We start from the raw sequence: 12,432 nt of genomic DNA on the forward strand, positions 1-12,432 counted from the left end.
CGATGTTGATGGGAATGGCGGACGTCATAAGAATGTTACTTCTTTACTCATACATTATCTTAACCAATGCACAAAGTAAGCAGATGGGTGGGGGATATGAGAGTTTCTTTTTGCAGGTGGAAAAAAATTTGAGTAATTTGTTTAAAAAAAGATTAAGTAATTTGCTTAAAGGCACAGAGCTATTAAGTGGTAAAGCCAAGATTTGAAGCCAAGCAACTGACCCCACAGCTGAACTTATCATCACAATCCTGGGAAAGGGCAGAAGCCTGGGGCCTTTTAGGGTGATGGTATTATTATTTTAGGGTGATGGTATTATTATTTTAGGGTGATGGTATTACTGCACATCAATGTGAGAGGACCAGTAAGGACCACCTGGGGAAGCAGTTGGTGTGGGTGGTCCCTGGAGGGGCAGTGGGACCTGGAACAGCCTTGGGCAACTGAACTCCCCTCGGAGCTTCTTATTTTTCACCTGTAAGATGAGATAATAACACGCTTCATGGTGTTAATGAAATAGGGGATGCATAGATGCTTGTACCTTGCTATAAAATTGTTTGTGACATGTGAATGACATTTTGCAGACACGGAGAGCAGATGTAAATTAGTCCTCATGGCCCCTTCCGTTTCTTAAAATCATCTCCCTTGCTGAGATGGTGGGATCACCTGTAGTATGCAGATTCTTCCTTCAACCAGTTTGTTGAGAGTCCGTGTTGCAAAGTCTTAGGAAAGTGCTGGCTCAACAGGTAAAGAATTCGCCTGCAGTGCAGGAGAGACAAGAGACGTGGGCTCAGGAAGATTCACCCCCCTCCCCCCAACCCCCCCGCCACCTCCCCGCCCCAGAGGAGGAAAGGCAAACCACTCCTGTATTCTTGCCTGGACAGAGGAGCCTGGTGGATTACAGTGCATGGGGTCGCAGAGAGACAGAACTGAGCAGAGCGCAGCAAAGTGCCAGGCAGGCCCGAGGTACCCACCCAGGGGTGCTGCTGATGCGGGGGGCTGGGGGCAGCGTCGGAAATTGCCCGAAGCCCTCGGTCTGCCTCGGAAGAGGTGGGAAGACCCTTAGCAGTGAAGCCCCTGGGATGAGGCAGTGGGATCCCAGGGTTCTCAGGTGGGAGGGAGAAATCTCTTTTCATTTTGAGATCTTTTCTCTTCCCACCTACAAGTAATAATAACACTTTGGAAAGTTATGTGAAAAGCGGCTAACTGAAAATATAAATACAGGCCCCTAGGAGATTGGAAACAGACGCTGGAGAAACAGGTTCCTTGGGAACAAGGTGGCTTTTGTCAGCGCCAGTCGGGGGGCGGGGCGGGGGCGGGGCTGGCTAGCCACTCCCAGCTTCTGATGGGGGAGACGGGCGCGCTGTTGAGTTTGATGAACTTTGGCTTTGAGTAAGGGATAGCCCTGTTATTTCCTGCTTTGTTCTGTCCAAGGTATGCAGTGACCACAGCCCTCATTCATGCAAATGGAAGCTGCCCGAGGGGGCGGGCTAGATACTGGGAGGAGAGAACTGAAGCCTTCCTTTTCTCCAGTCTCCAGTTACCTTCTCTCCAAACTTCCGGTGGTGGGGGTGGGGGTGTGTCTGTGCGTGTGCGTGCGTGCGTGTGTGGACAGGGACACCTGGCTTGCTGCAGTCCATGGGGTCACAAAGAGTCGGACTGAGCCACTGAACAAAGGCCCCAGACTGAAGAAAGGCCCCCCGCAGTGGGCCTTTGAGGTCAGGCTGTCCCAGTCTCCCCCGTTCTTTTCCTGCCTTGGGACGACCTCTGTCCAGGAATACGGAGGTGGCGGAGGTGAGGCGGACCCTTGGCCTCGACAGGAACACCGCAGAAGTGCTCTCGGGGGGAAAGGAAGCGTCGTTCCTGGTTCACCCTCTCCTGCCTGGCCCCTCTGGACAGATGCACATGGACACACGTGTTTGGACTGGAGACTTCTTCCCAACCCCCCCACCCCCCAGCTCTGAAAGCAAAACTGAGGGCCCACAGCCAAGGAAGCTGCAAACCAGGGGGAGCTTGGCACCCTCGTCATAACTGATTCTGGCTTAAGGTGGTGACCCTGTGCTGTGCTGTGCTTAGTTGCTCAGTCGTTTCTGACTCTTTGCGACCCCATCCATGGACTGCAGCCCACCAGGCTCCTCTGTCCATGGGGATTCTCCCGGCAAGAATACTGGAGGGGGTTACCATGCCCTCCTCCAGGGGATCTTCCCCACCCGGGAATCAAACCGAGATCTCCTGCATTGCAGGCAGATTCTTTACCAGCTGAGTTCCCAGGGAAGGACCCTAAGGAGTGTTATTTTGGGGAAGCATCTTTGGACTTAACTCCCCTCGCCCACCTCCAAAACGTACCCAGCACCCACCACTTCATTTCTCTGAGACCAGGAAGGGGTCCAGCTCTCTCTTGACCATTCAGCAAACCCATTTGCCCAAGCCTGAAGGTAAAAATTCACTGACCCAGGCGATAAGGGTAAAAACATGCTGTGCCAGGAGCTCCAGGAGATAGTGAAGAACAGGGAGGCCTGTGTGATGCAGTTCACGGGGCCGCAGAGGGTCGGACGGGACTTGGCAGCTGAACGCCGATGACAGAGGGAACCCACGGTGTGTTTCTGCTCCCAAGGCCTCAGCCTGAGACACAGGAACATTTGGGTCTCTCCTGCCAGTGTGTTGAATGCTTGTCAGCTTTCCCTTCCTGAGTCTTCATCTTAATAAATTATTTGAGTAAGGCAGATTTGTTTTGGAACGTCAGCACCTAAGTCTGCGCCATCAGACAGCGTGCAGCTGAGAGACCCATGCAGTTCTTTAGAATTCGCAGCCTGTGTTATGTACACAGCGGCGGACCTGGGTGGTGGTTATGTGTGTAACCCCTGACAAAAAAGGAACCATAAATTTTGCAGGAAAGAATTTGTTTTGGTTCCCTGTTCTTTTTGCTTTATATCACATATTGTTTAAAAGAGGGATTTTTTTTTTTTGGCTAAAGGAAAGGGAACTGTGTATATGAGATAAGTAGACTAAAATGAGATAAATAGTTGGGTTCTGTCATGTGCGAATCAAAATGGCATGATTTCTGAGGTCACTCTGGTTCTGTCCTGTTCCAGTATTTCTCTGAAAATTAAAACATAGAAACTATGGGCAGGTCCTGCGATGCTGGTTGGATGGGGATTTATAATGGCATTCCTTTCTGTTCGCTTTACAGAGCTGAGTTTGGTGAACTTTCAGGAGATTGTAGCCAATGGTGATCCAGAGACAATAAATATTGCTTTCTGGGGAGGTCTCTACCTCGTGTCTAATTTGGTGACCGTTAAATGGTGGCCAAATGGCTGAACCCATTTTGCAAATGTGGAAGTGGCTGGATTTGAGTCAGTCATCTCTGCTTGCGGCATGAAATACCCTAATTTTTGGTGGCGGTGGTGGAGGGCATTGGCACAGAAAGTCAAGATGCTTTCCATTCCCTGCTGCTGTGGGAATGTCTCTCATCTCTTCCAACCCTTCATTTGGTGTGGTCCCCTTTCCTTCTTAGGACATCTGGGGTTCCCTGGGGCGTGGGAACCTGGTCCACATCTGACCCCCACTGAGCTCACGGTTGGAGGTCTAATAACTGGGCTTGGTGCAATCTGGGTGCAGACCAAATTCTTGGTGACCGCAGCTGGCCCAGCCCAAGTCCCTGAGGTGGGTCAGAAGCTGAGCAGGCAGAGGTTTCAGAACCCTCTGAAAGTCAAGCTGTGTATTAGTTCCGCCATTGCTTGCTGTCAGCTTGTAGCTTCTGGAGCTACCATTGGCGTGGATGCGCCAGTGAGCTATAAACAGGCTGTGGGCAAGTTCATGAAACAGTAAAGGAGCTGGGTGGGGGGGGGTTTGGACAGTTCACCTCTGGATTATCTGACTTTATTTTATCATGTGCCAGAGTTGACGATAGATCCCCAGATGCAGAGAAAGACCGCAAAGGGCAGGCTGAACACTGATGGCTTATGTTTTAAAGAAACAGCCGGGCATTTTCTTGCATTGAGTGGCATCACCGATTCAATGGACATGAGTCTGAGCAAGCTCCGGGAGATGGTGAAGGACAGGGAAGCCTGGCCTGCTGCAGTCCATGGGGTCGCAAAGAGTTGGAGATGACTGAGTGACTGGACAACAACAGCGAGGCATTTTATTTTTCTGTGGTAGGAGGGTAGTCTGCCCGGAGCCCTTAACAGGAGGGTGGGTTTTGTATGCAAGCCTCAAGCTTTGGGGCATCAGAGGTGGGAATGAAGCCAAGAGCCGTGTGCGAAGGACACATGCATTGTGAACAGACTGAAAAGTCTGGGCTACTGTGGAAGTTACGTGTGACTGCCTCATCCCACCCCTCACAAACAGGGAATGCCCGAGAGAAGAAGCCAGCAGACGTCTTGGAGGGGCGTTTAGCACGGTTAGGCTTCCGTTGCAACCTCCAGTGTTGTGGGTGTTGTTTTAATTTTTTGTTTTTGTGGTTCATTTGCTTCTTAAGGGACACTCTGGGTGTATTTCCTTTGTCAAATGGTTAATAGCCCAGTATTCCCTTTTCTGCCTACTTTTCCTTCTGGCAAAGTGCTTAAGAACCACGCATCTAAAGCCTGGCTCCCTGGGTTCAACCCCCTGGTCCGCCCCTCATCAGCTCTGTGACCTTGCCAAATTCCTAAATCTCTCTGTGTTTCGGTTTCCTACTCTGTGAAATGGAGGGCATAAGAGAACTCGTGTCCTTAAGACTGTTGCGGGGATTAAATGTGTTCACCTGTAAGAGAGGGCGTAGGGAAATGCTGGACACCTGGTCGGTTTTATGCAAGTGTTGGTTACACGAGCTGATTAAGCTGCCGTGTGGGCAGTGGAAAGTGCTGGTCGGGTGAGTCCAGAAACCTGGCTTCCGGCCTGATTCTGACAGACTGAGGTCCTCCGGCCGGCTGGGCACTTTCCCTCTCTGGGGTTCTGACTTTGCACCTGTCAGATGAAGACATTTGGCTTGACGAGTGCTTTTCTGGGACTCTGTGGTAAGGGGTAAGAGGGGTGGGGGCAGCCCCACAACAGAGTGACAGAGGCTTGTAGATCTCCGTTTTCGCTTCAGCTGGAGCAGGTTGGGTTCATTGCATCTGTGGATTTTGGTTCCTGGGGAGGAAAGGGTTCTTTTGGGGGTTGGTGTGTGTGTGTGTGTGTGTGTGTGTGTGTGTGTAAGTGTAAGAGAGAGAGACAGAGAGGGGGGAAACAAAGAGGTATGGAAGTGGCTGAACTCAAGGGCCCTTCCTGGGGAAAGAGGCAGGGTGAGTGGGCCAGCCAAGGGGAAGTTGTCCAGGGAGGGGTGGGCCTGGTGGGCGTAACAGAGCCTGGGGAGGGCGTCTGAAGGCCTGAGGTCAAGCGGTACAGGATGGGACTAAATACAGAATGGTAGGAAATGCTGCCTATCCAAGTGGTCTGGGCTGATCTCCTTACTTGGGCGGTACAGATGACTGCTTGTTTATAAGGTGACCAGACTTTGGAGAAGAAATTAAGAGCCAGGAAACCAAGAAAAATGACTATTAGACGTGTAGAAATTCAGTTTTGTTATAGCTTACTAGTTCTTGCTGGAGGTCATCCCAACTTGAACAAAACAGTTGCTGCCTTTTCTAGCATTGAAACCAGAGGGTGTCTGCCAGTCCTTAATACTTCTGTTTCCATCCCCCCCTCTTTCCTTTCCATTCTAATAATCACTAGGAATTTCCCTGATACGAATGCCCATTCATTCCTTTATTATCACTTAGAGACGAGGCGCTATCTTGCCAAGTGGAAAACCCATTCACAGGCTGAATGGGTCTAACTTTCTCGAATGAGAGTTTTCCGTGAGATTTTGAACTTCATTCTTCCTAAAATGGGATTTAATGTTTCCTTTTTTTTTCAATTGTAGTTTTATTAGATCTACAGTATTTTTTTTTCAGAGGGAGGTCCTGATGATTAATCCAGCAGAAGTTAGATGATTTATGCCGCCCCGCCCAGGCTACTTCTTTGATTAAAAGCATCTTTCAAAACCCTGCCTTAGGGACGTCCCTGGTGGCCCAGTGGTTAAGGCTCCATACTACCAGTGCAGGGGGCGCAGGTTCAGTTCCTGGTCGGGGAACTAAGATCCCACATGCTGTGGGACCAGAAAATTAAACCCCCCCAAACAACAAAACACCAACAATCCCTCCCACATACCGCCCCCCCCAACCCTCCCCAGCACACACACCTCACCCAGCAGGTCTCCTACCTGGAGCCCAGCCTCTGTTCACATTCCTCCTATGTTAGTGACTTCATTAATCTGTGGGGTTCAGTGTTTGAACCCTTGACTAGGCTGTTTACTCACTGAAGACAGGAGTCATAGTTCCATTTCTTTTCTCTCAGTATTTTGCTGCCGTGACCAACCTTCTCTCTCTTTCCAGCCTCTCTCACTCTGTCTAAGATGAAAGCAGTGGAGCAGATTTCCTGGAACAGACAGCTGATTCTGATGGGAGTAAGGGCTGGGGACTGAACCCCGACCCTGTCCCGAACAGGCAGTGCCTGCTGCCTCGGTTACTGGCCAGCGAGTGTTGAGCCTTTGCTTGCAGAATGTGCATGGATTGCTGTGTTTCGTGACTGAGCTGCGTTGTTATTGCCCTCATTCTGAGTGGCATCAGAGCCAGATCCGCCTGGACTTACTCCAGGTTCCCCCCCAACCCCAGACCTGGCAAACGCACAGATCCCACCTTACTCAGATGTTATTCCTGACCTCTGCTTGGAAAGCCTGGCACACAGTGGGTCATCAGGGAGAGCTGAGTTGGTAATAGAAGGGAAAATAAAGATACCTTGCATTTCTTCTGAGCTTGTTGCCCAGCTCTCTGGAGGGCCCTTCTGGTTTCTTTTAGCCGTGCTATCGAGCAGGGCCTGAGAGTGTGTGAGGAGGAGTGAGGTGCCAGCTCTCTGTGGATCAACTGTGGGCTCTGGGGGCAGGATTGGTACCTGGGGCTGAAGGAATCAGGAATATCTACTAGGCCCATAAGTCTAGCATAAATGTGGTTGATGTTGCAACTCGGAGGGCTCTGGGGGTGTGGTAGGTGGCCTGGTAAACGATAAGTGGACAGTGGAGGTTTGCCGTCCGTCCTGGAGATTCGAGAGAGGTGACCATGTGGAAAACGGGTGGCTGTGTGCTCTGCCAGCGGGAGCAGCTGCCAGTCAGCTTCTTTGTCACCGTGTAGAAGTGTCATCCTAGAAAAATTCAGAATTTTTTTTTTTTTAAAGCTATGTCTCCTAATTTTTGAATGTTGGCAACCGTGTCAACCACAGAGTCACGCCTGCTGGCTGGCCTCAGAGTGGGAGGGCCAGGCTGATGAATGCCAGTGGCCCCCAGGGGACACACGTTTGCCAGAGGGTCAGTTTGGGAGGGTGGAAGTCACCATCCAGATGGTGACATACCGTGATGGCCACGGAAATGGACTTGGCATTTGGGGCAGGTGGAGCAGATGCCAAAGGTTGGCATCAAGGAGATGTTAACGACAAAGGCCGAGTTCTTTGCCCACCAGAAAGTCTTCTGGTCCTTGTCTCCTTCCCTGCCCTGTGCCTCCCAGGGCTCCTCCCTGCCCCCTGGAGCCTCAGTCTGCCTTTTCCAGTCTGACCTTCAGGGCCTTCCTTGTGTGGTGTACCTGTAAATGTTGCTCCCGTGTCAGAGAGTGGCCTTGACCAACTGACACGCCCGTGGGGTCCCACTGGGCTCCTCCAGGCTTCCCGGACCGCAGCCGGGCGCTTCCAGGACACGCCCACGGTTTCTTCCCTCCTGGTTTCACTCATGCTGTCCCCTCTGCCGGAATGCTCGTCCCTCCAGTGTATGGGCGAGTCCACGGCCTTCCCCGCTCTGTAAACTGGGAATAAACCGGGTGTTTCCCTTAGCTACCACGGCGTGTGCTTTTCATCTGCACCCTTGTCCATGGATCGCGGATGTTCGAAGCTCTGTCTCCTGTGGTAGATGGTGCAGGCTTTGTGGGAGGGTCCCGGTCTCACTCGTCACTCTGTACCACCCTTGGCGCTTGGCTCAGGACAGCGGTCAACAGGAGTTTATTGAATTAGACGCTTCTCAGTGGGGAAATGGAGATTTCTTAAGAGGAAGCTGCTTCAGGTCTGCAGGGAGCATGGAAAAGGGGGCAGTTGGCCGGAGCAGAGGGTGGGATACTGCCTCGCGGGCTTTCTGGACTTCAGAGCAGGCCCTGCCTGCAGGACTGTTGGGTTTCGTTCCTTTTTCTCCCCCAAAGCTCTTCTTTAGGGGCGCTCTTAGTTCCCAAGCTCACAGGCGTCCAGGGTCCAGGCATGCAGTGGCAATCAGAGGGGCTCCCCTGGTGAAAGAAAAAGCACCCCACATTAATAGCCCTTCTTCACAGCTGTGCCTGCCTCGCGTCTTGGAGGCGGAGGTCTTTCCAGTTGCTCGGTTGTCTGCTCTCTCACTTTGCTGGAAGCACAGGGTCTTCTTGGTTTCTCTTTCCATTTTGTGCTGCTGACAGAGGCATGGACGCCACAAAATGTTGCTTTTATGGCGGATAAATAAGCTTGGAGGTGGGTGCTGGCCTGAGTGGTGGTGCTGGGAGCAGCCTGGGGACCCCTCTGTGCCCCCTCACACCACCTGTCATCCACCCTCAGCCCAAGGATGGGGACCTGGCACGCCCACATCCCCCAGGTCTTCGCAAAAAAGTGGAAATCTGGGCTTTTAATGGGAAAGCTCTTAATTGTTAGCTTTGTTTCAAAACATTGTGAACCAGACATCCATGGGCCTGATACAGCCACGAGCCCCTCCTGGTCTTTGTTTGGGATCCATGGCAGGGAGGGAAGTTAAAGCTTCATGTGAGGGCTCCTGAAAATAAAGGGTAGTTTGGAAGTGAATAAAAGCAGAGAAGATTTGCAATGATGGATGTGGGATTTCTTACTGTGTTCTGGTGCGTGTGGCAGAGGCTTGTCCCTGCGATGTGTGGGGCCTTTGAGCCCTGTGCTGGCGGTGGCCTTGCTGCGTCTGCCTCAGGTCCTGTGCTGGGAGCTGCCAATGCTGCTGTGAGCACAGTGGATGCGTCCTGCCTCGTTGGCCACCGCTCCCCGTGCCTTGAGGGTGTGGGCTGCTGCTCATGGGTCAGGGGAGCCTCACACCTGTGTGCATTGCTTAGCCCCTGTGACCTCATGCAGACTGCTCCAATTACTTTTCCGTTTCCAGAGCCATGAACAATAACTTAATTTTTTTTTGAAAGGGAAAAATGTCAACGAGTGCGTGCACATGGTTGTATAAAATTCAGATTATACAGAAAGACCTAAAGAGGAAATTACTTTTTGCCCTTTCCTCTCTTCCTCTCCCAGTTATTTGAATTAAAAAAAAAAAACTGACTAGTTATGTGACCTCAGACAAATCCTCTAACTCCTCCAAACATAGTTTCCTTATATGTTATGGAATAGTAGTAAAACATGGGCTTCCCTGGTGGCTCAGACAGTAAGGAATCTGTCTGCGATGCAGGAGACCCTGGCTTGATCCCTGGGTTAGGAAGATCCCCTGGAGAAGGGAATGGCTACCCACTCCAGTATTCTTGCCTGGGGAATCCCAAGGACAGAGGAGCCTGGTAGGTCCATGGGATCACAAAGAGTCAGACAAAAACCTAGCTTACAGTATTATTATTTTTCCTTGAGCGTGGATTAAATGAGATGATGTGAAATCCCCCAAATCCTAAGCACACAGATTATTATTATTTTTTCTTGTGTTGAGGATTTCTTTGGCAATCTCATTTGTAATTACCACATGTTTGTCTTTGATAAACATACATGTTCAGCTGCATAAGAGAAATAATAAAAATATTAAAGCTGAGCAGTACCATTTTCAACTTGAAATCCTGTTCCTCCTCTCTTCCCATGAAGGAATCTTAACATTGCTTTCATACCCTTGCATCCTGAAACTCCTGAAGACCTCTGATGACTGGCTGTCAGTAAGACCAGAGGACATTTTTCTCTTAATTAGAACAGGACGTGGGATCTTGATTGTATGTTCCTTGCAGCCAGAAGGTAAATCGTGTGGAGCCATAGAAGGCGCCCAGGCCCTGGTGTCGGAAGACCTGGGTCAACTCCCGGACTCCTCTGACCTCTCTGAGCTCTTCCCATCAGTTAGACGAGGAGTCCCGCCACCTACAGGGCTGCCGAAGCCTGCGGAAGCCTTGGTGGATCTGAAAGCCCTGCGGAAGCCTTGGTGGATCTGAAAGCGTGATGTGAATGATTAACCCACTGCTGGGCTGAAGTGTTTCCCGCAGGCATATGGGAAGCGCCCCTAGTGTAGAAGATGCCGTGGGTTCAAAGACGTCATAGAAGCGGTCCAGCCTGAGTCTGGCCCAGCACGCTGGTGGGGCGCAGTCGGACAACCCACTCCAGTATTCCTGGAAGATCCCATGGACGGAGGAGCCTGGTGGGCTACAGTCCGTGGGGTCGCAAGAGTCGGACACCGCCACCATATATGTACAGATGTGGCCTGCAGGGCATGCAGGATTGGAAACACGCGCCTCTTCTCCCTTGTCGGTGTCTTTGTGCCTCTCACAGTGTGGTTATCCTGCCTTGCCAGTGTGCTTCCAGGGATTTAAAAATATATTTTCCATGCAGTGTGGCTCCTTCACGCAGACCATCTGCCTGTCCCTTCATCTGTCCAGCGCTGGAGCGCAGGGACTGCCTTGGTTGGCACATTTCGAGGGTTATTATGCTCATGGTTGGTCCTATCCCCACACCCCGGTGACTTTTGTACCTAGCCCTGTGTTAGAGGGAGCATCCCCATGGCTCTATCATGGCGTTGTCATGAGGATGAGCACCCAGCCAGGTGCCCGGCACTTGGTCAGGGCTCGGTGAGTGACCACTGCTGCGTCCAGCTGGTCAGAGCAGGCCAGGCGGCAGAGAGTGACTCGGTTCCCCCAGCACCTCTTCCTGCCCCCTGCCAGGATGTTCCCCCGACTTGGTTCCTTTTTTTGGGGTGAGATTCTCGTCCCTCAGCTCTGGATTTCCATGTGCCATCAGTTTCAAAACACGATGAGAAATAAAACACAGAAGGGGGAAGGGAGAGAAGGGAAGCCAAGCAGCCCAACTGAACTGGCCGCTGAGCACCTCCACGAGACTCCTTGGCTGGGCTTCAAGTGCGTCTTAAAAACTTGAAGTTAAGCCCCAGATACGATTTTGTTTTCTGACCCTTTCTTTGTCTACCTTGGCTTCTAATTAGTTAACCAGTTAATGGATTCATTCAGCACACGCCCCGTATTCAGTACCTGCTCTGTGTCAAACCCCGTTTATGTCCTGGGGATACTGACATGCCCAGAACAGACCACGCCCCTCCCTCATGGAGCTTCCATCTGCTGGGGAAGACAGGTGGATTTCAGGCTGAGAAGTAAGATAGGGTGATGGGAGGCAGGTACTGTTTTACATATGGCAGCTGGGGCAAGCCTCCACAAGGGGGTTCAGGAAACAGCGAGTACAGATGCTTTGAGGAAAGACGGATTGGCTTGTTTGTGGAACAGCAAGGAGCCAGCTCTTTGGGGAGTGGAATGAACCAGGAAGGGGGTGTGGGTTTTCGACTTTTGAGCTTGAGATACTTTTCAACAGGAATGTGGAGGTTGAGTAGGGTGTTGGTAGCAGGTTCCTGGAGTTCAGAGGAGCCACGGAGTCTGGGACTGGATCGCGTGAGATTGGTCGCCCTGGCCAGGTGGTGCACATGTCCTGTTTTGGTGGATCTTCAAGAGATACAGGTGCCTGTCTGCGTCATTCGTTGGCCATGGATTTGCATCTGGACAGAGTGACCAAGGACCAGTCCCTGTGTTGCTCCCCATCTGGTGTGGAAATCCCTCAGAAGGATGAGACCAGTACAGTGGAGAAGTCACTGATGAGTCTGTCCTTGAGGTCTGGCCTCGATAACTGTCTGGTGGGTGACCACTGATGGTGGTGGCCCCACTGGGATTGCTCAGCAGAACCAGAGCATTTGACCTGTACTAGCCAGCTGAGTTTTCAACAAGTGCATTCTTTATTACTAGCCTTCTCTCCAAGGTGAATAGGCCATGTACCAAGCAGGGACTCGGCAGGATTTCCAAGCGTGAACTCTGAAGTGCTGACAGTTAACAGCTGCCAAGTGGCAACAGCTGCCAGTTGTCAGGCCCTTCTTGCTTGGTCAGAAAGCAGCACCCAGACTTGGCGTGGGACTCCCCTTTTCTCCTCCAGTCTGTCCTGTCCTCGTGCTAGACTGGCGTGGACCTTCCTGCTGTCCATTCCCTCAAGGTGGCATGTGAGAAGGATGTGATCTGTTGGGAAGAACTTGGCTGCACAGGCAAAGACTTGAGCTAGAAAAAGAACAAAGGGTCATTCATTTGATGCTTCCCATTAACCAGTTTGTTTTTTTTTTTTCTTAAAGGAAACCTTCAAGAAAGGGAGATTCCCAGGCCATCTTTAGAATTTAGGCCCTGATTTCACATC

General features: G+C 51.3%; 1 protein-coding gene and 1 long non-coding RNA gene across 5 annotated transcripts in view; one reads left to right on the plus strand and one right to left on the minus strand.

Annotated features, from left to right (window-relative positions):
• Positions 1 to 12,432, plus strand: part of PTPRJ (protein tyrosine phosphatase receptor type J) — a 182,427-nt gene that overhangs the window by 32,378 nt on the left and 137,617 nt on the right. The gene's annotated exons all lie outside the window — the stretch shown is intronic.
• On the minus strand, positions 90 to 10,889 carry LOC147358562 (uncharacterized). 2 transcript variants are annotated; one of them, XR_015142402.1, is made up of 3 exons: positions 871 to 1,328; positions 661 to 753; positions 90 to 469 (listed from the first exon to the last, which is right to left on the minus strand). It is a non-coding gene; the product is annotated as an uncharacterized LOC147358562 (long non-coding RNA). The 2 variants fall into 2 exon arrangements; XR_015142401.1 differs by lacking the exon at positions 90 to 469 and having other exon boundaries at positions 527 to 753; positions 871 to 10,889.

This window comes from Bos grunniens, chromosome 15 (genome assembly GCF_055505025.1).
Source record: "Bos grunniens cultivar Pamir isolate PY7600 chromosome 15, Bosgru_T2T1.0, whole genome shotgun sequence".
NCBI lineage: Eukaryota > Metazoa > Chordata > Mammalia > Artiodactyla > Bovidae > Bos > Bos grunniens.